The 22,975-nt window shown below is 39.0% G+C and overlaps 1 protein-coding gene across 8 annotated transcripts in view; it reads right to left on the bottom strand.

Annotated features, from left to right (window-relative positions):
* EYA3 (EYA transcriptional coactivator and phosphatase 3) overlaps positions 1 to 17,923 on the bottom strand; it is a 108,823-nt gene extending 90,900 nt beyond the window's left edge. For 4 of the 8 annotated variants that reach the window (XM_064589679.1, XM_064589678.1, XM_045898315.3 and 1 more), the window contains exons 1-2: positions 17,662 to 17,801; positions 5,971 to 6,048 (exon numbers count right to left, since the gene is read on the bottom strand). The gene's annotated coding sequence lies outside the window, so the exon portion shown is untranslated. Of the gene's footprint in view, positions 1 to 5,961; positions 6,049 to 17,661 lie in introns of all 8 variants that reach the window. The other 4 variants (XM_064589680.1, XM_064589677.1, XM_045898314.3 and 1 more) reach the window with 2 other exon arrangements.
* Positions 17,924 to 22,975: the final 5,052 nt, after the last annotated feature.

Here is a 22,975-nt window from a genome sequence, read left to right as displayed (position 1 = left end):
ACAGTACTAAATGTTGGGCATCCTTTTCCTGTCTTTAACATTAATGAGAATACTTCTACCATACCACTACTAAGTGTGACACTGATCTTGGTTTGAAATAAGTTTTTCCTTAATCATGTTAAATAGGAATTCATCAATTTTTTTTTAAAGATTTTATTTATTTATTTGACAGAGAGAGAGAGAGACACAGCGAAAGAGGGAACACAAGCAGGGGGAGTGGGAGAGGGAGAAGCAGGCTTCCCACAGAGCAGGGAGCCCGATGCGGGGCTCGATCCCAGGACGCTGGGACCATGACCTGAGCCGAAGGCAGACGCTTAACGACTGAGCCACCCAGGTGCCCCAGGAATTCATCAATTTTAATTAAATGGAGAACATTTATCAGGAACGGATATTAATTTGGTCAAATGCTTTTTTGGCATCCAAAATGATGACCATATGGTTTTTCTCTCACCTATTAAAACATGTTAATAGATGTTCTAATATTGAGCCATATACACATTTATTTCAGAAATCAAGCCCTTGGCGGGGCACCTGGGTGGCTTAGTCAGTTAAGCGGCTGCCTTCGGCTCAGGTCATGTTCCCAGGGTCCTGGGATTAAGCCCCACATTAGGCTCCCTGCTCAGTGGGGAGCCTGCTTCTCCCTCTCCTCCCTGCTCATGCTCTCTCTTACAATCTCTGTCTCAAATAAATAAATAAAATCTTAAAAAAAAAAAAAGTCAAACCCTTGGATTATAGAGTATTATTTTAACATACTGTTGAATTCTATTTTCTAGTACTGAATTTTTTAAAAATTTTTACATTGATACTTGTAAGATTCTTCCATAGTTTCCTATTTTGTGGTGTTCATGAAGTTCTAGAATCAACATTTCATTGGCTTCCTTTTTTTTTTCTTTTAAGATTTATTTATTTATTTGACAGAGGGCGAGAGAGACAGCTAGAGAGGGAACACAAGTGGGGGAGTGGGAAAGGGAGAAGCAGGCTCCCAGCTGAGCAGGGAGCCCAATGCAAGGCTCGATCTCAGGACCCTGGGATCATGACTTGAGCCAAAGGCAGACGCTTAACGACTGAGCCACCCAGGCGCCCCTTTCATTGGCTTCCTTAAAAGAACTATAAATTTTCCTTCTTTATCCATGCTCTGGAACAGAGTTATCTATTCCTTGGCTATCTGAAACAACATACCTACGAAAATATCTAGGTCCAACAGTTTTTATGGAGCAGTCCTTTGATAACTTTGATTCCCTTTACTATTGATCTCCTGAATTTCTTTCTTCTGGGGTCAAATTTGGCAACATTTTCTAAAATATCTATTTCATGCAGATTGTCGAGGTTATTTGCATAAGGTTTCACACCATAATGCATGTGTGTAGTTCTTTCATTCCCTTCTTTAGAATGAATTCTACCATAAAACCTCCCAAACTTCATCCAAATCAGTTTACTCTCAGTGAACTTCCTATTGATCAAAATCAGTAATCAGAACATTCTGGCTCATGAGAGCTGACGAAGTATACCCATTTATATCCTCTCTCTCCAGAGATCCACCCCATAAAAATAACAGCAAAGGAATGAAACAGATAAAATACACAACAACAAAGAAAATAAAAACAGTGGGGCACCTGACTGGTTCAGTTGGAAGAACATGTGGCTCTTAATCACAAGGTTGTGAGTTTGAGCCCCACATGGGGTCATGAGTTTGAGCCCCACTTAATCTCTCTTAAGTAGAGATTATTTCAATAAATAAAACTTCAAAATAAAATAAAGAAAGTAGAAACAGTGACTTCAAGGGGCAAAAGACTCAACAAACTTTTAGAAGACAGAAAGTACATCAAGGACTGATACCAGAGTCATCCGTTTACTCATCATTTCAAGAAATATTTAAGGGGCACCTGGCTGGCTCAATTAGTGGAGCATGCAACTCTTGATCTTGGGATCATGCCCCATGATGGGCACAGAGCTTACTTAAAAAAAGAAAAAAAGAAATATTTTATGTACTAGGCATTGTTCTAGGCACTGGAAATAAAGCACTGTGCACAGAGTCCCTGCTCTTAGTACATTTATATTCTAATTGCAAGGAAGAGACAGATAAAAAGTAAATTATTATTCAAGCAGCAGTAAGAAATATAAAATAGGACAAGGAAATACAGAAACTAATTCTACAGAATCTGGACTTTTTGTTATATGTGGCCACTGAGTCTCTGCTGTTAGTTTAATGGTCAGCTAATGATTAGACAGAGATTTCTCTAGTCCCCTGGAACCAATAAATCCCCCAGTCCTTACTGATGGGCTTTCTATATATATTATGGCACACCTTTAGCACTCAGCCAGTCAGTTTTCAATTTTGCCTTAGCCTTACTATCTGTAGGCACAGAGCCTCAAGATGAACCAGAACTGAGAGCTTAGGGCTTTCTCAGGTCCTTCCTAAACATGCTGACTGCTCAACATATGTGCAACAGCCTTCCAGAGTCCCAGGAATATATCAAAGCTTTACAAATCCCCTATGGACATCTATTCCCCAGCTTTTCCTTTTAAACTTTTTTGGTTAGCCTGTTTGCCCCAACTGCTATTCACTACCACAGGCAGCTGAGATGTTCAATAATTGCCTCTAATTGTTTTCAATGAACACCCTGGGTGGAAAAGGCTCCAAGTCAGGTCAAATACATACAAGTTTGCAAATGAAGTCTTTTAAGGAACTACCAGACAAGTCAGTAACAACAAATAATGACAGGTCAAATTCAATTGACAATTCTCTGGGAATGGGGCTTTGAAGAAGTGCCAATCTTGTTCTGTCACTTCCAGTTGGCTTCTAGGCTGCTAGTTTTCACCATGATTGGGGGCTGTTGGTTTTCAAAGTTACTGTGGAACTGGAGAGAGGAGGATGGCACTTGGGCAAGTTAAACCGCTACAAAGTTCACTGTTTTTCCTGAAATGTGGCCATTTTTCTTGAATAAATGCTCCCAGTTTGCTGCAAGCCTATGGTTAATTTTCAGAGTTCCGAAACAGTTGATTCTATGTCTGTCGGTGTTCTCATTGCTTTTACGAAGGCGAGAACTTCAGAGGTTCTTATTCTGTCATTATTGCTGACATCTTGCATTTTAATTGAGAAACTCCTTTAACTCAGTTTTTTGGGGTTTTTTTGAGAGAGAGAGAGTGCCTGAGTGGGGAGGGGGTGGGGGCTGAGGAGAGAGAGAATCTTAAACAGGCTCCACGCCCAGCATGGAGCCCCACATTGAGCTTATCTCATGACCCTGAGACCATGACCTGAGCCAAAATCAAGAGTCGGACGCTTAACTGATTGAGCCCCCCGGGGCACCCCCTACCTCAATTTTTATACTTACTATTTTGTTATATCTGCTATTTGATTTTTCTCTTTTATTTATTTATTTATGTTTGTTTGTTTGTTTGTTTGTTTTAATTTGACAGAGAGAGACACAGCGAGAGAGGGAACACAAGCAGGGGGAATGGGAGAGGGAGAAGCAGGCCTTCCACGGAGCAGGGAGCCCGATGCAGGGCTCGATCCCAGGACTCTGGGATCATGACCTGAGCTGAAGGCAGACGCTTAAAGACTGAGCTACCCAGGCACCCCTGATTTTTCTCTTTTTAAAACTTCAACATTTACATTTATTTCATTATTTATTTCCTCTGAAATCACAGAAAATGCTTATCTTTTAAATCTCCTTCAGTTTATACTATTCACTATTTCCTTTAGTGCCAGTTACATTTGACTCCTCTCTTTCATAGCATTAATTTTCCTCAAATGATTAAATCTAGATTATTAGAGTTCATTTTTAAAAAAAAAATTATTTATTCATTTGAGAGAGAGAGCACAGAGAAAGAGTGAGAGGGGGAAGCAGACTCCCCACTGAGCAGGGAGCCCAACGCGGGGCTTGATCCCGGGACCCTGGGATCATGACCTGAGCCGAAGGCAGATGCTTCACTGACTGAGCCACCCAGGTGCCCCTAGAGTTCATTTTTGTATGGGAGTTTTAACTAAACTTTTTTTCCTCAGAATGGATGGGAATCTTTGTGTATCTGTTGTTATAGGTAATTCTAGCTACATATGTTCACTTTCAGTGATTATGAAGAGGGGTGAAATATACAGTTAGGCCGTGTCTGCAGGTAACCTGCTTTCTGGATATGAACCCCTGTCTCTTCTGACCATCACAAATTATTAGGGATATATCTGGCCTCTTATGCTACGACTCTCACTTTGGAGTAGCTATCAAAGCTTTATCCTGGGGAGAAACACTGGAGTTACCCACTCACTTTGCTTTTTGCTTCCTCTGCTTTTGTTATAGCAGTCTATAGTTACTTCAGGCTCCTCACGCTTCTTTCTCTAATCTCAACATTCACTTATTCATTTATAAAATATTTATTGAATGTCTACTATGTGCCTGGCTTTAGTTTAGATATTGGAAATTCAGTGATAAACACAAAGTTCCCAGCCTCAAGGAACTTATATTCTAATAGGAAGATGAACAAATACATAAGGTAATATAATTTCACAAAGTAATAAGAAATAATGGAAAAGAACACAAAGTAATAAGAAATAATGGAAAAGAACATAAAAAATAGAGACTGACTACAAGGGAGCTATTTCAGATAGGGTGATCACTTCTCTAAGGTGGTAACATTTCAGCAGAGATCTGAATAATGAAAAGGAGAGAGTTAGAAGAAGATGCAAAAGAAAAGGTTTCAGAAGGAAACAAGTATAAAGAAACTGAAAGGGGGCACCTGGGTGGCTCAGTTGGTTAAGCGACTGCCTTCGGCTCAGGTCATGATCCTGGAGTCCCGGGATCGAGTCCCGCATCGGGCTCCCTGCTCAGCGGGGAGTCTGCTTCTCCCCCTGACCCTCCTCCCTCTCATACTCTCTGTCTCTCATTCTCTCTCTCGCAAATAAATAAAATCTTAAAAAAAAAAAAAAAAAGAAACTGAAAGGAGGGACGCCTGAGTGGCTCAGTTGGTCATGTTCCCAGGTCATGTTCCCTGAGTCCTGGGATTGGTCCCACATCGGGCTCCTAGCTCCTAGCTCAGCAGGGAGCCTGCCTGCCTCTGCCCAACAGGTCCTCCTGCTTGTGCTCTCTCTCTCTCTCTCACTCTGTCTCTGACAAATAAATAAAATTAAGAAAAAAAAAAAAAGAAACTGAAAGGATAACATCTTGTCATGTTTGAGAAATAGCAAAAAGGGCATTGTTAGGAAGTGAATGAGTGGTTGGAAATGAAGACTGAGAAGCAGGCAAGGGCCAGATCACACACAGCCTTGTAACACATGATACGGAGTTTGGGAAGGCAACGGGTACTTCAAGCAAAGGAATGACATAATCTGATTAATATACACTAAACACCATGGGGAGAATAGACCATAGGGAAATACATGCCCTCCCCAAACAGACTGTTCAATGTGTCCGGAAAGCATTTCTCCAGGCTTTATTTTTTTAAAAGATTTTATTTATTTATTTACACAGACGGAGATCACAAGGCGGGGGGGGCGATGACAGAGGGAGAGGGAGAAGCAGGCTCCCAGCCGAGCAGGGAGCCCGACGCAGGGCTCGATCCCAGGACTCTGGGATCATGACCCAAGCCAAAGGCCGACTGAGCCACCCAGCTGCCCCTCTCCAGGCTATCCAAGGGACAAACACCAGATGCTCAAAATCAAGAGCAAGGGCCAGGAAACTGATTTATGCTCCAAGCACCCTTCATTTCTTCTTAATTGTCTACTTGGAATCTGATAACATTTCTGAAACTTCTACATATACTTTCAGCTGTGATTTCTTCTCCTAGTCTCTACTGATCCAATCTTACTGTTTCTTATCTTTTAGAAATTCACCAGTCTCATCAACTGATGATAACTTTTCTCAGTATATTACCTTTCAAAAAACATCTAACATATCTAACATGTTACTCAGAGTCCTTTGTATTCAATGTCCTGCTAAAGTAGACACAAATATCCAGCAGACCTATACTCACCTGACCTACCTTAAGACTGTCTTTCAAGGGACCCTAAGAAAGCCTTTTAGCTCTCACAATTCAGGCATCAGCACAAATCACATTTCCCTGGCAAAAAAAAAAAAAAATTTTAACCAATTACACCTTCCCTGCAGAACTGTCTGTGGATAGACAAAAGCCATCACCATGCTGATGAACTCCTTCCATAAATAAACAGCCTAGCCAACTGACTGTGGTAAAGTTGGTGAATTCTTCTGGTTACTTTATTTGGGAGGTATGACTGACCAACATATCATGGTATTGTCAGCTGCAGGAATATTTTAGTGACTTTATACTTAACAGAATACTATCAGAACTTACTGAGAAAGAATTTTTAAAAAATACATTTAGGCTGTATCAAATTCTTAAAAGGAAAAATACTTTATCAGGAATAGATTCGCTAAGAATTGTTCTTAAAATTTCTAATATTATTTCTTGGAAAATCATCCTTTGAAGTTGTCTATAAAACAATCTTTAATAAAAATTACAAAAACTTTTCCCCACAAGCTTCCGATAAAATAAGGAGATCTGTTCTACAGGAAAAATTCCAAAACCACAGTAAAAAGTATTGAGAAGGAATGAGTTAATCTGAATTACATTTGTCAAAGTGAGCTTAATAATAATCCTACAGTTCTACTACATTCTTTCCAACTCTCCTTGTTTTTAGTAACTTGTCAGTCACAAGCTCAAGAATTTAATGTGTAAAGATCCAGACTCCATGGAACTCAAAGCCTCCAAAATTTTATCTTTATCTTCCTTTAATCTGTGACATTAACATTTCTAAGAGAATCACAATTTTTTCTATAAGTGCTATGGCCCGATTCATGGTTTATTCCAACATGAATATCCTATAAATGTGCTGTTCCCAGTTATATAGAAAAACTTCCTCCGCCTTCAAAAGTCAAAACTCTTTATCACATTCTATAAATCTATATATATATATCTATCACATTTATACATCAGTTAGCTCTCCATTATTCAGATAAAATTTATCTTACACTATACTAATAGAACTAAGTCCTCTGAAATGTATGTCTTTAGCTGTCAGAACTATAAAATCTACGTTCAGTTCTTTTATTAATATTTTATTTCTCCAAACTTATTTACTCCTTTGAGAATCCACCAGCCAAAAAATTCAGTGCTGTCATTTCAGCACAGATTGAGGAACAGTGAATTTTTCCCCATATTTAAAAAATTTTAATTCCAATGTAGTTAACATACAGTGTTGTATTAGTTTCACAATAATAGTGAAGTTTAAACACTTGATATTTTATTTTACTCTTTTCAACATAATTCACCTCTGTAAGAGGCAGGTTTGGCAAGCTTGAAGCATTAACTCTGGAGCCAGACTACTCAGGTTCAAATCCCTACTCTACACTGATGAATGGTGTGGAAGTTTAGTTATTTAACGTTCCTGTGCCTCAGCTACTTCACCTGTAAAATGGGAATAATAATAAGTGTCTTTGTCATAAGATTTAAATGAGTTAATATTTGTGAAGCTCTCAGGATAGTTAGTGCCTGGCACCATAGTAAACATGATGTAGCTATTTGTTACAGAAAAATAAAATAAATAAATATCTTAAACATAAGATAAATTCAGGAAAAAAATCTGGTCTTAAGTGAAAGTCAATTCAGCAACTAGTTGTCCTTAGTTTTTCAAAGGGAAAATATTAAAATGATTAAGGATAAGGTCCAAATAACAAGAGATTCCTATGAGAGATTAAATAAGTTGGACTGGTAGCTTTGCCTTTCTCATTTGGCTTTGATTCCAAATACCCTAAACGAAAACTTTCCCTGTAAGTCCTTTGCAAGGAAAGGTGTTTTCAAGTTCCTGGACAAGAAAACATTGAATGTCAATCACATTTTGTTACTTAGCAGATACCCAGAACTCATCATGGTCACAAATACTTTCAAGAAATCCAACTGTAAGTTGTGAGTTAATAATGGCTAACATTTATGGAATGTTTTTTATGGGTCAGACACTATTCTAAGTACTTTACATGTATAACTCATTTAATCCTCTCAAGTCTATGATAGGTACTATTTATTATTTTACCATTATATTACCATTTTACAGACGAGAAAACTAAAGTACAAGAGAGTGACTTGTCCAGGGTTATTTACCTAGTAAGTCACCAACCTGGAATTCAAACCCAGGCAGCCTAGCTTCAAAGCCTGAGGTCTCAAACCACAGCTATGTGCCATTCAATATGGAACATCACAGGCAGTACTGATGACTTTAGAAAGCTCACCAAGCTAAAAATGCATGCTATGCCATGCTATACTCACAAGTAGCCAGAATTCACAAGCCAGATAATAATACTGAGGCAAATTTTCTTCTTTATCCTCTCATTCTCGTTCTCCCAGGCCTCCCAAATGAATGAGTGAATAAAGTGAAGTGCTTCATTATTTTTTTAAGACTTATTTATTTTGAGAGAGAGAGAGAGAAACTGCATGAGCACAAGGGGAGGGGGCAGAGGGAGAGGGAGAGAGAATCTCCAGCAGACTCCTCGCTGAGCGTGGAGTCCCACGCAGGGCTCCATCTCATGACCCTGAGATCATAACCTGAGCTGACACCAAGAGTTGGATGCTTAACCGACTGCACCACCCAGGCGCCCCAAGTGAAGTGCTTTAAATAGTGCCTTTAACATAGTAAGTGCTCATTAAGTGTTAGGAGGTGATGGTGATAAAAAACAGTAGAGTATGCTGCTGACCCTGCCTCACTTTAATGGCTACAATATGCTAGGAACTGTTGATATCTCTACTATCTCTTCCCCTTTGTGATTACAGGAAAGGAGTTGGGACAAATACATACATTACATAACATGCGGTCCACTCTTCAGCCATGTTACTTTCACCTGATCATCTACACAGAAGCAAACTGCTTCACTCCTCAGTTCTTTTTTGGTTTACAAAGACTGGATTGGGGCCAGAAGAAAGCAGAATAAAGCAGTTTTGTAAACTTTTGACTAGTTGCCAAGAACAGAAGCAAAGTTTGTGAAAAGCAACTTCATCGACTTAAACTTTGACTATTATTTGGAACCTAGCAAAGGATTCTAATGACAGAAGCTCAGCATGTGACTGGGCATTCTCAACCTCCTGATTCTGTATTACTTAAAAATAATGTGCCTAGATGCAGTAAAGAACAAAGATGACAGCCATGACAACCAGGGCAACAGGGTCTCCCTCTCTCAATTGTTCTGCATAGTTATTTAGATTAAAAGCTTAACAGAATCAAGATACATTTCAGAGAAAAAAAAAAAAACAACTAACAAACACAAACATTTTCAATTCCAAAAAGACAATATTGGAAAAAAACTAGCAGTCATTAGAATTTTCCAAACTGCAGGTAAAACACATTAATATCTTATTAAACTTAGTGGAGACCAACAGTTTTGAATGAAATACAATAAAACAAAATAGAATAAAAAATATTACAATTCATCACCAGTAGTAAAGATAATACTGTTTCACAAAACTCCTGTTTCAATTTTAAACATTAATATGTAAAAGTACTGGATAATGTACATATGTGTGTAAGTACTGGGTAACAATGAAAAACTGTATCTTATAGTGGGTCATGATCAAAAAAATTTGAAAGCCACTTTATCAGAATATAAAAAACTGGCCAGAGAAAAGGAGGAAAATAAACCACTTCAAACTACACAGGAAATAACATTCAGAGTTTTGGTGGTTCTCTAAGTTAGAGTTTTTTAAAGGCAACCTTCTGAAAAAGAACAAAAAAGGAAAAGGAAACTATCTGCATAAGAATGAACAGTTTAACAGAGTTATTCCAAATAAACAACAATTTCACAGAATGTGAGGTACAGACACTAAATAAATATATACTAACAGGAGATACACAGAAATAAGATAAAGCAAAGATTTTCAGTTCATCTAGCTATTAAATGCCACGCCAACATTAGAGATGGCTTCTCTGCAAAATCTCTCATTCTCCCTCTCAAGAACTCTTATTCATCAGTGTTATCTAATCACTGATTCGCAACCTACAGCAAAGATTTGGTAAAAAGGAAAAGAGGATTTGAAAAATTCAGTGGATTAATAACACACTGATTTCTAGAGCATGTTTTTTTAAAATAAAACATGTATATACTATTTTTTTATCCTAAAATGTTCCCTAAATTCCTAAATTTTCTAAAAACCAAATCATATAGACATTATTTTGCATTATGCTGTCAATAAAAAGAGAGTGAAACTATCGTTATCAACCTAGTGGGGAAAAAATTAACATCATTGTGCTAAATTAAAATTCCCTCTTATTTTGAAAAAAGGAGGAACAACAGGTGTATCTGACCTAAATCTTTTTCAACTGCTATGGAAACTAAAGAATAAAGTTCAATTCCACCTAAGAGCTAATCATTCTAATTTATTCCCATAGTAACAGTGCTGATAGCAATACACAATTTTCCTAAATTCAGTAATTGCTACATTATTAAATTTCAAGTGAAAAAAAAACTATTGAATTTTAGAAGATAAACTGATTATCAAACCCACATATAAAAAAAGAGTTGCTTTTCAAACAAAAATTAAACATTTAAACGAAAGTAAAAAACATTCTAAATACCAATAAGTAAATCATCATAGCAAAGCTTAGACTTTTCAGCTCCATAACAATATTTTTCCCACCAAAAAGAAAAAAATCAAGACAAAAAGCTACTATGAAAAATGGTGTACTTAATTAATGTCTGAATTAACAAACGGAGTTAATATATAAGAAATAAGCTAAGTAGTATCCCTAAACAAGTGTCACTTCTTACTAGAAATAACTGTAGTTTTTTTTTTGTTAACCAGATCCCATGATTCTCAATTGTTTTTATTTATTTTTATTTCTTTAAAGATTTTATTTATTTGACAGGGAGAGAGACAGCACAAGTAGGCAGAACGGCAGGCAGAGGGAGAGGGAGAAGCAGGCTCCCGCTGAGCAGGGAGCCCGACGACCCCAAGATCATGACCTGAGCCAAAGGCAGACGCTTAACGACTGAGCCACCCAGGCACCCTTCTCAACTGTTTTTAAAATACACCGAAAACCTCTTCTCATATCTCAGTCCCAGACTCTTACATTAAACTACCACCTCAACTGATATAAAATCATCTCCTTCCCTTAGAGATGCAACAAGAATTTTTATATTTGGGAACAATAAAAGAACAAAAGAATAATATTAATACGATTAATAATATTCTAAATTATTATTTGCAAAGGAATTGATTTGTGAAAGTTCTCCTCTTTTCCAAGTAAAACTAAAAACACTTAATTTTGCACAAATTTCCAAATTTGAAAATGAGATACAGGTAAGTCACAAATTTCGGTTTTAACTTTGTTTCATATTTCAAAGTTGTTAAATTAATATTGAGGACATTAAGATTTCAGAGTTTGAGACTATTACATAAATTTGCTTAATACTTTGCAGATCAAAGAAAGGAAAATATTAAGATCTAGAGGTAAAACACGTTAGTAATATAAAATGCATTTTATTAAATAATACTGCCTTTTCTCCAAAAACTCAAAAGTAACCAACTTCCACAAGATAATTTTTTTAAGAGGGAAAGATCCGGTCCTGTTTTCCTTTATTAATACATAATTTTTGCCATCTAAGACACATAGGTAGTATAGGGTTCGCAATTCGCCTTAAGCCAGCATTGATAAAAAGACCATGTAAAACCCCTCTCTAAGGTTCCCAGCCAAAAGTAGTATTCTTTTGTTTCAGACAAATTGGATTTTTTAACCTTAACCTATAAAGGAAGAAATCACTAAACTAGTAGAACTCTGTACAAAAAGGTCATGAACTCTGAAGCAAGAAAGACTAAATTCAAATCCAGCTCTCTGGCTAACTAGCTTTGTTACTTTGGACAAGTTATGTAACTTCTCTGCCTTGGCTTCCTCCTTTGTAAAATGCAGATAAGAACAGTGCTTACTTCACAGGGTTGTAAAGATTAAAAAATTAATATATGTAAACCACTTGGAACAGTTCCTGGCACATACTAAGAGCTATGTTGCTTTTATGTTTACTGTTTTACCATTACCTTTTTACAGTTCAGTTGTGAAGTTTCCCAAATGAAATTTATTTAATTGTACCTATAAAGAACTTGATTTTATATTAAACTGTGATGGAAATTAACACAAGAACCTTAAACTCATTTAATGATGAAGAATCAAGGTGTTCTGAAAACAGAAAATCATAAAATCTAGCTTAAAAAAATCATATACCATTGTCACTTTCTTAGAATTAGGCTTATTTTAATTCTAATTATGTTGTCTGCTGCTGCTGCTTTTTTTTTTTTTTTTTGCTAGCCCGTGGTGATGTAGGTTATATTAAATTTTATAGTTTAATTCAAGTATGTACAAAGAAAGCCAAATTCAGGATTTAAATGTAAATGTCAGCCTTATATAATGTTACCTGGTTTACATGAACAACCTATATATGTATTATTAAAACTGAACATAGTAGGCACCTAAAATAAATTTGCTAAAAGAAATGTATTACAAAGATTATAGCTTATTATTTTCTAAGGCAAATAAAAGCAAATCTACCTAGTACAAATATTAACCAAACTAATAAGTTAAAGTGCATCCAACACAATCTGTAGTAAGATCTTTAAGACATTAAGCACTGACTGCCTTGGGGGAGGATCTGTTAACTTACAATAAGTCAGCACTATTTTTTAAATTTTTCTTTCTTTTTAAATTTTTCTACACAAATGTTAGAGTTATTTGTTTCAGTTCTGTGAAAAATGCCATTGGAATTTTGAAAGGAATTGCATTGATCTGTAGACTGCTTTGGGTAGTAGGGACATTGTAATAATATTAGTTCTTCCAATATATGAGCATGGACTATCTTTCTGTTCATTTGTGTCATCTTCAATTTTTAAATCAATGTCTTATAGTTTTCTGTGTACAGGTCTTTCACCTCTTGATTAAATTTATTCCTAGACATTTTATTCTTTTTGATGCCATTGTACATGGGATTGTTTTCTTAATTTCTCTTTCTAATAGTCATTATTGTGTAGAAATGCAACAGATTTTTGTATATTGGTATTTTGTCTTGCAAATTTACTGAATTCATTAATTCTAACAGTTTTTTGTGGAGACTTTAGGTTTTCTACATGTAGAATTAGGTCACCTGCAAATAGTAACAGTTTAACTTATTCCTTACCAATTTGGATACTTTTTCTTTTTCTGCCTAATTGCTATAGCCAGGACTTCCAATACTATGATGAGTAAGTATGGTGAGAGTGGGCATCCTTGCCTTGTTCCTGATTTCAGAAAAAAAGCTTTCAGTATTTCACTACTGACTACGTTTGTGATGGGTCTGTCATATATGGCCTCTATTATGTTAAGGTATGTTCCTTCTATTCCTACTCTGTTAAGAGTTTTTAATCATGAGTTTTATGATTTCAATGGATGCTGAAAGGTCAGCACTATTTATACATTTCCTTTTTTGATTTAAAATACTAATACAGTGGCACCTGGGTGGCTCAGTCATTAAGCGGCTGCCTTCAGCTCAGGTCATGATCCCAGGGTCCTGGGATCGAGCCCCGCATCGGGCTCCCTGCTCCGCGGGAAGCCTGCTTCTCCCTCTCCCACTCCCCCGCTTATGTTCTCTTGCTCGCTGTGTCTCTCTCTGTCAAATAAATAAAATCTTTAAAATAAATAAATTAATTAATAATAAATAAAATACTAATACAGGGGCGCCTGGCTGGCTCAGTTGGTAGAGTATGTGACTCTTGATCTCAGGGTCGTGAGTTCCAACCCCATGTTGGGTGGAGAGATTACTTTAAAAAAAAAAAAAAGGTAAAGTACTACTACATATTTAAAAGGAGAAAATACTAAAGATAAATTTTATGAAGCCCATATTTCTAATAACTTTTTAAAATATACTATAAATAACAAAGAAAATACTCTCATTATTTTTACATTTAGTAATTAGATACCCTAAGACTTAGGTTGATGGGACCAAATAAAAATATCAAGATAATGATGTAGTTGCTGTTCCATTATTTGCTATGTTCTCTGTCAATAAAACATATTCACAGCTTAAGCCATATATGCTGTATAAGAACATGCACCTGCATTTTTAAGTTAATGAGCAGATAGAAAGTCCACCTATTTTCAACTTTATTCCAAATAATTAACCCCTTGATATAAATGAATGTATGAGAGAATAAACTGATCCTAATATTCTTAAATACATTTTGAACTATTTCTATGTTAAACTAGTCTACGTTAACTATTTTGAACTATTCTTCCTCCATTTAAAACACACATAAGTTAAAATACCCTGCTGTTATATGCAGAACACAAGTCTTTTTTATTTTATTTTATTTTTTTTTAAAGATTGTATTTATTTATTTGAGAGAGAGAATGAAATAGAGAGAGAGCACATGAGAGCGGGGAGGGTCAGAGGGAGAAGCAGGCTCCCTGATGCGGGACTCAATCCTGGGACTCCAGGATCATGACTTGAGCCGAAGGCAGTCGCTTAACCAACTGAGCCACCCAGGCGCCCCACAAAAGTCTTTTAGACAAACAACTACAAAGAAGAAGTTCTATCAGCCTTTTATCTGAAAGCAAAACAAAAAGAATGAAGTTATGAAGTGGCTTAGGCAGATCACAGAAACCATCACACCGCAAGGTACAAATGGTAAGGACACTGGTGTACTTTGTTTCTTGAATTTTTAAAGCTGCATTTTCCTTAAAATATATTCCAGGGTTCAAGAATAAAAATTAAACCATGTAAAACAAAGCACAGTAGCAAGTAAAATGACAAGAAAATAACATTCAAAAATAATTAAGCCAAATAAAAACAGAAAACTGGCAGGCATAAACTAATATGCAGAAATTTATTTTAAATTGAGCCCTCAGGGTTACAAGCTAAGACTGCCAAACTAAAGGAGAAATTTCTATAGAAAACCTACAGCGATTCCTCTCCCGAGCATTACAAATATCCACTAAGCTGTCTCTAGTGATATTTTTGTTTGTTTGTTTGGAAGCTAGGTAAGACGTGCAGGCTTTTCAGTAATTAGCAAGTCTATCAGGTTGGGTAGGAAGACCAGGAGCATGAACACAATTGCTCCCAGACCATAGGACGTTCATTTCATGTAAGGGCTTTTATATCATAATAAGCTAAAGTGATTTTAGAAGAAAAGAGATAGAGACTCCCTAAGACTTTTCAACTTCTACTTCTGCACAACACAATTTCTTTCTAGAGTCCATTTTGAAGGCAAAATGACTTTAGCCTTGAATTTAAAAATCTGTCATAAATTTCTTACCCTAAAACTCATTCCTGTGACACAAATGTATTGAAATGAACCATTAAATGCTATATTGTGCTCTCTGACCTACAACTTTGAGGGAACTAAAACCCACTTCTGAGCGCATGCACAAAACTTCTTTATTTGTAAAAACTGACCTTGGAAAAATCACCAATTCTTTAAGTCTTGATTTCCTTATTTGTAAAATGAAGGGGTAAGTTTGAGCTCAATGGTTCCCTCCAGCTGTAAACTGTAGAAATCCATCTAGGTTTAGACTTAGACATGCTCAAGAATAAAAGCTCAGAAATGAAAAAGGTTGAAAGAGGGCCTTGAATCAATCCAAATATAAGTCTATCTATGGAGTTAGTTTTCAAGGATGCAGAAATGATGAGGCCAGGCTGAACAGAAGCTAGCTTCCAGTATAGGTGCTGGGGAAGAGGTATATGGGTAAGGAGCTTTCAAAGGGTCTTCCCTCAGCAGTTAGATACGGCCTGAACACCAACCAGAAGGGTCCTTCTCTGTGGTATCTAGGACTAATATGGCCAAGCTCCAAAGTCCTTTGCTAAAAATAGCTGAAGGGAGCAGCCCAGTTCTGGAATGAGCCAAGGTCTATGCTATGCTTGTGTATGTATATGTATCATATGAAGAGAAACTTTTCTGCAACTCACCAGTCAAAAGTGAAGCAGACACAAAGCTGTATTTAGTCTGTTCACTTAAGCACTAAATTTCAGAGCACAATTTGTATTTCAGAAGCTGCTCACACAAAAACATTTGCAATCAAATGCTAGACACCACCATAAACATCACAAAAATAAAAATAAAAATTATCCAACCCTGTGTCTCAAAATATACCTCAGATCACAAAATTTGAGAAACGGGACACTAACCACTATTAAATCCAATCTCTTCATCTTAGAGGTGACTAAGAGCCATTAGAGAAATTTAAGAAATTTAAGAGAAACCTAAGTCTCAAGTAAGAAAAAGGTGATGTTAAGACTAAGGTGGAGGGGCACCTGGGTGGCACAGTCAGCTAAGTGTTGGGACTCTTGGTTTGGGCTCAGGTGGTGATCTCAGGGTCATGAGATCCAGCAGCATCAGGCTCCAATTTCAGCGGGGAGTCTGCTTGAGATTCTCTCTCCCCCTCTCCCTCTGCCCCTTCTGCTCCTGTTCCCTCTCTCTCTCAAATAAATAAATATTTAAAAAAAAAAAAGACTAAGGTGAAAATAGTAAAGAAAAAATAAAAGAATAATAGTTAAAGTAATAATGTAGTGTAATGGCTGGCTTACGAAGAAACGGGAAGAAAAATAGAAAACTTGTCAATACCGTAAAAATGAAGAAACAATTTGTAAGAGGTAAGGATAAAGATACATATGCACACTGAGTTCAAGTAAAGAAATTGTACTTTGAAATTCCTATAGTGCACTCCTTAGCAGAAAACACTTCAGTAACACTAAAATTTTTGGCAATAAGCTTATAAATTTGGGGCTAAAAATCTCCCAAGAAACTGTCCTCTGTCATAGCAACTGTCCTGGAAGTAAAGCCTATGCAGAAAACAAAGGTGATCATCCCAAGAATATCTGCATTTTTGCCTCAGCTGTGCACATCCATTCTCATGGGACAGAGAACACAAAAATGACAGGACGTTCTCAGGGCCTGTCAGTTAACAAGACCACACAAGCCCAATCTCTAGCAGTTCCGTGTGCGTGCCACCTGTTAGCCCTCTCCAGAGAGAGCCCCCCACACTGTGTTCCAGCAAAGAACTGGGAACGCCTTTGTTGTTCCCTAACTACAGAAGCTACCAAAGTTGAGTCTAACACAACGCCTCAAGGCAAAACTTCCCCCAAGACGGATAAATCGGCCCAGATTGGGGCTTTGGCTAAGCCCTCCTCTAGCTAAGAAAAGGCGGGAGAACCCCCAGGCGAAGCACAAATGCCACCTATTAGTCCCAGGAAGGGATAGGGGTCGCAGGTGATGGAAGTTGGGGGACGGGACCTAGGACCCCAGAAAGGCTCAGTTTCGCAGTGGAGGAGGGGAAGCACAATGAGGAGGTGGGCAGTCCTGTGAGGGAAACAACGGCGAGATACCAGGAAGGTGCTAACGTGAGAGGAGGGGAAAAGCGAGAGGCAGGGGTGAGGGAAGCGCTGAGGCAAAAGGCAAGAAAACGGGGCTTGTAACCGGAGGACGAAGACGAGGAAAACAGCCAGGCGAGAAATGCGCGGCGACAGGCAAGGCTAAGGGGAGTTGAAAGAGGCGAGGCCAGCGAGGGAAAGGGCTAAAGTGAGGGAAGCATTACAGGGACAAGGGACAGGCAAATAGAACCCCCACCCACAGGGACCGGGACAGAACTTTTGACTCGTCCCCCTACAGGCTGCAATCAACCTGCCGCATTCAGACCCTGTCGCGGCGGGTACTCACCCTAAGGCTGCAGAGGCCCCAAAGCAGGACATGGGTACTGGTCCAGACTCACAGCAGAACCAAGCGGATGGAGGAAACCGCGGCGTTAGCGTGACCCGGATGAGCATCCCTAGGAACCGGAAGTCAGCAGCCAGGGTCACCTCACAATCCACACCTCGTTCTACCAGAAGCCTCTGGGCGCATGTGTCAGGCCACACAGGGCGGGGCGAGGAAGGGCCTAGACCCCGCCCACTCCGCCCTACCGGGAGCCCCGCCCCTAGTTACGCCCCGCCCCTGGTTACGCCCGGCTGGGAGCCTGGACTGAGCGTGCGGAGAGGCCGGTTCTTGCTGCGAGCGGGCGGTGGTGCGGCTGAGGCACAAGCAGCCGGATAGAGAATATTTCAGCATTCATATTTTTAGAAGGTCTTTTAAAATTCGTGTAATGCCTGCCTTCCCAAAGCGATCGTGAGAAGAAATGCCGGATGTATGTGATAGATTTAGAAAAACCGTGGGAGAGGGACGCCTGGGTGGCTCGGTCAGTTAAGCGGCTGCCTTTGGCCTGGGTCATGATCCCAGCGTCCTGGGATCGAGCCCCACGTCGGGCTGCTTGCTCAGCAGGGAGCCTGCTTCTCCCTCTGCTTGTGCTCTCTCTGTCAAATAAATAAAATCTTAAAAAGAAAAGAAAAACTGTGGGAGGAAGAATGGGTGAGAAGTTTTGGAAGACGTTGCTGGGGAGGAGAACCAAGAGTGGTGTTTTAATCCCCAATATTAGTTTATTTCTAATATTGTAGTAATCTTACAATGACTTCTATTTCGTGCACATTATTTTATGTGATAATTTTGTCAGAAACAATATTTATTAATGCTTCACTAACTTTAAATTACTACCCAAATATGGGCAAGGAGCCGGATTGAATTCAGGTATTGTGGGGGCTTGAGATTTGAGGGCCCTGTTTAAAAAAAAAATCCAAAATTACAAATACAATATGAGGTATGAAAATGAATCTTTGGAGTGAAAAAAGAAATCACAAATTACAAATTTTAAAAACTTAACAAATACCACAAAATCCAGAAAATTTACACACTATTTTTAAACTGCTTGAAACACCTCTAAAATACTTTTTTCTTTTTTTCTGTTTTTTTAAGTAGGCTCCACGCCCAGCGCAGAGCCCAGTGTGGGGATTGAACTCTCCACGGTGAGATCAGGACCTGAGCTGAGATCAAGAGTTGGATGCTCAACTGACTGAGCCACCCAGGCAACCCTAAAATACTTTTTCCTACATTTTTGGCTGTATATTCTTCTTTTTTTTTTTTAAGATTTTATTTATTTATTGGAGAGAGAGAGAGTGAGAGAGAGCATGAGAAGGGAAAGGGAAAGGGTCAGAGGGAGAAGCAGACTCCCCACGGAGCGGGGAGCCCGACATGGGACTCGATCCTGGGACTCCAGGATCATGACCTGAGCCGAAGGCAGTCACTTAACCAACTGAGCCACCCAGGCACCCTGGCTGTATATTCTTTGATCACCTCTTCCTATGATAATTTATTAAGTAATGTCATTTACTAAGATCCTTGACTCCTCTCACACCCCCAGCTCGAATTCATCAGTGAGTTCTGCAGAATCTGCCCATTAAAATTTGTTCAGAATCTGACCATTCACTGCTCCTCTTGGTAAAAGCCACAGACTATGTGTGACTGCTCTTTTTTATACCCTTACTTTTCCATGATCTATTACAGCAGCAAGCTTCTGTTAAAACCTTAACCAGATCATGTCCCTTCTCCAATGGACTTCTATTTTCTTTTTAATTTTTTAAGATTTTATTTATTTATTTGAGATAGAGCAAGAGAGAGAGCACGAGCAGAGGGCAGAGGGAGAAGGAGAAGCAGACTCCCCCAACCCCCAGCAGGGAGCCCGGCGTGGGGCTTCCATCCCAGGACCCTGAGATCTTGACCAGAGCTGGAGGCAGATGCTTAACTGACTGAGCCACCCAGACGCCCCTGGACTACTATTTTCAAGTGAAAACAAAAAATCCTTAAACTGGTCTAGAAGCCCCTCAACATGTGACACCTCCCTCCCCCCACCCAAGTACAACTAACCTCACCTCCTACTCTCCATTATCCCCCCACCTCAAGACATACTGGCCTCCCTGCTATTCCTCAAACCTGCACATAAACTCAGGCCCTTCGTGCTTGCTGATCTCTCTGCCTGGAATGCTCTTCCCCCAGATAACTGATCATTCACCCTGTCACCTCCTTTACATCTTTGTTCAAATGTTACCCTCTTAATGAGAAGTTCCCTGCCACTGTATTTAAAACTGAAGCACCACCACCCTCTCTGCACTTCTAGCCCAATTCTTCACTTATTTTTCCTCAAATAACATTTATCCCATCCAACAATTTGCTGGTAAAGTTGGTTAAATGTCTTTCTCTCACATATACACACCAAACTGTAAGCTCCAGGAGGGCACAGGTGTCTGTGGTTTTTTTCACAGATGTATTTCAGCACCGGAACAGAGCCTAGCACATTGTAGGTGCCCAATTAATGTTTGTTGACTGGAAAGATAAATTGCCCATTTACTTTGCTTTTGCTCATCTGAAACCATGCAAGCTGAGCCACAATTCCACCAGGGGGAGCCCATGAGTAACCAATGTGCTATTTCCCAGAACCGTTATTCCTAAAGCATATACATGTACATAATTCTAGAACAGGGCCACAGAAAAGCACACAAATTCCTCCCGAGGGCAAAGTGTGTTGTAACTACTAACAATAAAAACCCTCCAATGTCTCCACAGTCCCTTAAGAGTAAAATCTAAAAATAAATAAATAAATAAAATCTAAGCTCTAATCTATGGTCCACAAGGCCCTTCTTGACCCATTCTCCCTAACTCTCAGATGTCATGCCCAGCCTCCCTTCCCCTCACATACAGTTCCAGCCATCCTGTCCTTTCTTCCTGCACAAGCTTTCTTACCTCAGAGCCTAAGCACATACTGTTCCTGCTCTCTCCAACATTCTTCCCCAAACCTTCCAATGACTGATTCTGCTACTCTCAGTTAAATTCACCCCTGAAGGCTTCCCACAGGCCTCCCCTGGCCTCCTGTCTGCTGTCTAAAGTAGCACCTGCATCCCCTTCCCATACCTTTTCCTCAGGGTCGCTATCACTATCTGAAATTACCTTGTTTGTTTATTGTTTATCACTAGCAAGTAAGCTCCACAGGGGTCTTTTTTTTTAAGATTTTATTTATTTATTTGACAGAGAGAGAGAGCACAAGCAGGGGTAGTGGCAGGCAGAGGCAGAGGGAGAAGCAGGCTTCCCGCTGAGCAGGGAGCTGATGTGGGGCTCAATCCCAGGACCCTGGAATCATGACCCGAGCCGAAGGCAGGTGCTCAACCGACTGAGCCACTCAGGCACCCTATAGTGGTCTTTATCTCTCTTGTTCACTGCTGAAGTTTCAGTACTAGAAGAGTGATTGGCATATAGTAGGTGCTCAATAAATAAAATAAGTAGTTACTAATATTTATTCAAGCTTTGCTCTGCGTCACTTACTGTACATAGTAAATATATGTGTTCATATTTCTCTTTCAATCATCCCAACAAACTTGGGAAGTGTTATGATTATCTCCATCTTACAGATGAGAAAACTGAGGCAAAGATAGGTTAAGGAGGGGCGCCTGGGGTGGCTCAGTCGTTTGGGTATCTGCCTTTGGCTCGGGTCATGATCTCAGGGTCCTGGAATCATGCCCCTGTCAGGCTCCCTGCTCAGCGGGAAACCTGCTTCTCCCTCTCCCTCTGCCCCTCCCCCACCACTGCTTATGTGCATTCTTTCTCTCAAATAAATAAACAAAATCTTAAAAAAAAAAAAAGATAGGTTAGGGAGCTTGCTCAAGATCACACAACTGGCAAGAAGCAAACCCAAGACTTGAACCCAGGTCTGTGTGACTTCAGAGCCCATGATTTCTCTCAAACTACAGGAAGAGCTTATGTAGCCACATATGAATTCATTTTACTGGTTAGTTTCTTTTCTCTGATTTCATAAATATTTACTTCCTGTCACAGTCAGTAGAAGTGGAAATGTTTATTGGTTGTTTTTTTTTTTCCCTGACCTACTGCACTACTCTTGGGGACAGATCTAAAGAAATTTGCCAAAAAATATGGTTTTATTTGAGTTGGGTTTAAGTAGATATTTGTTATATTATTTTCTGTAGATTTGAAATATTTCAAATATTTCATTCAAAATTTAATACAAAAGAAGGGCTATTAAAATAGTCTAAAAATGGGGCACCTGGGTGGCTCAGTCGGTTAAGCATCTGCCCTTGGCTCAGGTCCTGATCCCAGAGTCCCAGGATCGAGCCACACATGGGGCTCCCCCCTTGGCAGGGAGACTGCTTCTCCCTCTGCCCCACCCCCTTCTCGTGCTCTCTCTCTCTCTCTTTCTCGCTCTCTCAAGTAAATAGATAAAATCTTTTTTAAAAAACAATAAAATAGTCTAAAAATATTATAGCCAGGTCTTTTTTTAAGTTTATTTATTTATTTTTAAGTAATCTCTACACCCAGTGTGGGGTTCAAACTCATGACCCTGAGATCAAGAGTTGCATGCTCTTCCAACTGAGCCAGCCAGGTGCCCCTATAGTCAGGTCTTTCTAAACATATCCAAATGTAAATCAAAACACAAGCCTAATTACACTGAAATATCTAAAAATAAGATCTGTAAATTATATATCTCCATTAAAAAAAAAACATAATGAGTGTATGATCAGTATTTTGTTAACAGTTTTCAATTTAAACTCTCCTGATTGATATATCTGAAGCACAATGGTCTGGGTTTTGTTTCTGTTCACTTCTCTGTTGTATTTAAGACAATATCTTATTATACACATGACAGCTGAACCCCCAAAAGCAATCTATAGTTGGTGGGATAACAAAGGATTATGGTATGATCCAGCAATCCCACTTCTGAGTATATATCCCAAAGAATTGAAAACAGAGTCTCAAAGGGATATTTGCACACCCATGTTTGTAGCAACATTAGTCACAATAGCAAAGAAGTGGAAGCAACCCAAGTGTTCATCAGCAGATGAATGGATAAACAAGATATGGAGTATATGTACAACAGAATGCTATGGAGCCTTAAAAAGGAAATCCTGTCACATGCTACAATAGGGATGAATCTTGGGTGGCTGGGTGGCTCAGTTGGTTAAGTGTCTGCCTTCGGCTCAGGTCATGATCCCAGGGTCCTGGGATTGGGTCCCACATCAGGTTCCCTGCTCATCTCTCTGCTCATCGGGGAGCCTGCTTCTCTCTCTGTCCCTTCCCCTATGTAATGCACACGCATGCACGT

The sequence above is a fragment of the Mirounga angustirostris genome, unplaced genomic scaffold, assembly GCF_029215605.1.
Source record: "Mirounga angustirostris isolate CCGP_5_RB_7025 unplaced genomic scaffold, mMirAng1.0.hap1 SCAF_4, whole genome shotgun sequence".
In the NCBI taxonomy this organism is placed as follows: Eukaryota; Metazoa; Chordata; class Mammalia; order Carnivora; family Phocidae; genus Mirounga; species Mirounga angustirostris.
This window is presented reverse-complemented; position numbering and strand designations above follow the sequence as displayed.